The sequence below is a fragment of the Galeopterus variegatus genome, unplaced genomic scaffold (assembly GCF_000696425.1).
Source record: "Galeopterus variegatus unplaced genomic scaffold, G_variegatus-3.0.2 Scaffold688, whole genome shotgun sequence".
NCBI lineage: Eukaryota > Metazoa > Chordata > Mammalia > Dermoptera > Cynocephalidae > Galeopterus > Galeopterus variegatus.
Genome location: NW_007726799.1, coordinates 263,933 through 267,105, shown reverse-complemented (window position 1 = coordinate 267,105; position 3,173 = coordinate 263,933). Strand labels below are relative to the sequence as shown.

The window sequence follows — 3,173 nt, the reverse complement described above, 5'->3', positions numbered from 1 at the left end:
ACAGGCTGTCAGAAGGCTAAATAGCTCAGAGACCTTTGGAAACAGAACAGAGATCAGAGACATCACACCTGGAAACATATCCCAAATGGCTTAGAACTCCTATCACGACTTCCTCCCGTTCCCGAAGTCCTTCCTCGCCGCCAGGCTGCTCGGGTCTCGTTGGTCCCCTCCTCCACTTCCTCCGCCCCGCTGTCCTGACTCTTTCCCTCCTTCCCTCAGATGTCCGCCTTCCAGATCAACCTCACTCAACCCGCTGAAGGAGCCGCCTCCCAAAGTTTCTTTTCTTTCTTTCTTTTTCTTTTCTTTTCTTTTTTTAGTAGCTGGCGAGTACAGAGAACTGAACCCTTGACCTTGGTGTTCACAAGCCCGCGTTCTAACGGAGCTAACCGACCAGCCCCTCCCCCAACGTTTTTGAAAATAAAACTATTACAGCTACTTTTGGTATCCATTCAGATTTAATCAGGCATCATTTCAGCCACCTCCAAATGTAAATGTGTGTAACAGAGACTGGAAACCTCATGTCCTCATAGGAGATGACTCTTGTGCGCGATTCGATGTTAGCAATTCGATGTTACTTTTGCAGTCCTGTCTCTGCACTGCACTGCTGCCCTTCTGCTTTATGTTGCCTACATGAACCTAGATCAGGATAGTCCTAAACTTCCCAGGATTGATTTTGTTGTTACTCTTGGTGCCACATTTTTATGGTTGGTGAGCACTTCAGCTAAAACTCTTACAGAATTTAAAATAGCTACCGGTCACAATAATGTTCAGGAATTTCGGCCTTGTAAGCAGCAAGGAGTGATGTGTTATTTTGGCTCTGTGACTATATGGGTTCCCTAAATGTATCTGTGATCGTTGGCTTTCTGAATATGATACTTTGGGGAGGAAATGCCTGGTTTGTGTACAAGGAAACCAGCTTACACAGTCCATTAAATAATTCTGCTTCCCATGGCTGAGGAGGTATTCCACCTTCTGCAGGAATATAATTAAAGGGAAAAATACACTGTATGAAATCTATGTCTATACTATGACTTGTTGCCAACACCTTGAGAAGCCTTATTTGTTTCTAATAAAAGTAATGGCTTTTTCAGTAAACTGGTGAGTTTAAAATTTTGCTGCTTATTTACATAAAGCCTGTGCCTTTCCTGGAAATTTAAGATTTAAATGTATTCTCACATGTAAATTTGAAAGTTCAGGACTCACTATGAGATTATACACATTTTTAAATGAACAATAATCTTTCCACTAAGTTGTTTGCCTTCCAAAGTGTTTACATCTTAAGACTTAACATATATCTTCACTCAGAAAACAGTTATATTGTTATACCTTAATAGCAAGAAAAATCTTTATTTGGAATATACACTAGTATAGATTTGTACAAATCATATACCTAAGACCTGTCTTTGTTTAAGATAAGACTTGACTATATAAATTGTATTTAGAAAAAACATATTTACTTCAAAATTTATATCTGAATATTGTTCGTGTTAGGAAAAAATTTTAATTGCAAGACTGGGTATATGTTTTATTTCTGTTTTCCTAAATGACCTACTGTACTTAATAGGTGTACTAAAATTCTGTTAGGAGCAGAGATTTGGAAATTCTAATAGATGTATAGTTAATTCAGTAATTGTGTTGCATGAGGTATAAGCTTCTGTTATGCTGGTGGTTTAATAGGCTTGCTATATAAGTACAAAGAACATGGTTCAACTAGATATTTTTAAATGTACAGGCATTACTCTTAGGGATTTTTTTTGCTGTCCTTTTTTGTTCGTGCTGTTAAAGCACAGGCTGAGACCTAATCTCCATGCAAGTAGAGTAAAATAATCCACCTTTTTGCAGACCCTACTCAGAGGGTTAAAAAAATTGATTGCCTTTTTTTTTTTTTTTTGAAACATTTAACATTTAGAGTCAATGAAATTGCTATTTTGAGTTTAGCATTGATATTGTGATAATAAATGTGATTCAGATTTCATGTTTCTTAAAGTTCATTCGTATTTCACAAATGAATGATTAAGGAATTATGCATTATAAACAAAGAAACCTAAGTGAGTGTTATCATGGATGTGCTGTCTTTGCACATACACTCTAGTATGTTCTGAATACAGGGCCTATTCACGTTTTGCTTCCTAATCTTTTTGTTGTGCAGGGATCCGCATTTCCTATTCTTATAACATAATCATATATGCAAAGCACATCTTGCTATTGCATTATTTTTGTTGCTTTTGTTCATGACAAGAATTGTCAACATGAGAATGTGTATCTTTTATGAAACCAACTTAATAAAGAAGTTGAAAGGAAAAAAAAAATAATTCCCATTATGAGACACAGAACCCAAAACATCTCAGAGACTTAACACCCTGGACATCGATCCCCAAATCTCAGAAAGCTCGTATCTTGTTACCTCAGAGAATTCACACTCTTGGACACAGGTCACAAGACAATTCAGAGACCTCATGTCATAAACACAGATGCCCATGAGCTCATAGACCTCATGTGTTAGGACCAAGATCCTCAAAAACCCAGGAGATATCACATCATGGGGTACAGACTCCAAAAAGTTACCCAGAGACTTCAGACACTTCACATCTTGGACACAGACCACAAAACTGTTCAGAAACCTCCTACTCTGGTAACAAATTTCTAACAGGTTCCTAATAGCTCAAAAACTTCATAGAAGGGCCGGCCCGTGGCTCACTCAGGAGAGTGTGGTGCTGATAACACCAAGGCCACGGGTTCGGATCCCTATATAGGGATGGCCGGTTGGCTCAATGGCTGAGCGTGGTGCTGACAACACCAAGTCAAGGGTTAGGATCCCCTTACCGGCCATCTTTAAAAAAAAAAACTTCATAGAAACCAATTACCAAAGAAACCTCAATTTGAGACACAAACCCAACCAAATTCTGAGATTTCATATCCTAGGAATAGATCGCTAATAGGTCAGAGGCATCACACCAAAAATATGAGAAACAACTAAAAATATGAGACCTCACACCTTGGAACATACACCAGTGATGCAGGGATTTCCTGGAATGGAACACAAACCCCGAAAGAACTCAGATAATTCATACCCTTCAGATAGCTCAGATTCCAAAAAAGCTAAGAGACCTTACTCCCTGCACACAGGCTCAAAACCAGTAATCATCATACCATGAATAAACATAACCCAGAGA

General features: G+C 38.5%; 1 pseudogene; it reads left to right on the top strand.

Moving 5' to 3' along the window:
- Nucleotides 1–419: 419 nt before the first annotated feature.
- Nucleotides 420–986, top strand: LOC103589451 (annotated as a pseudogene).
- Nucleotides 987–3,173: the final 2,187 nt, after the last annotated feature.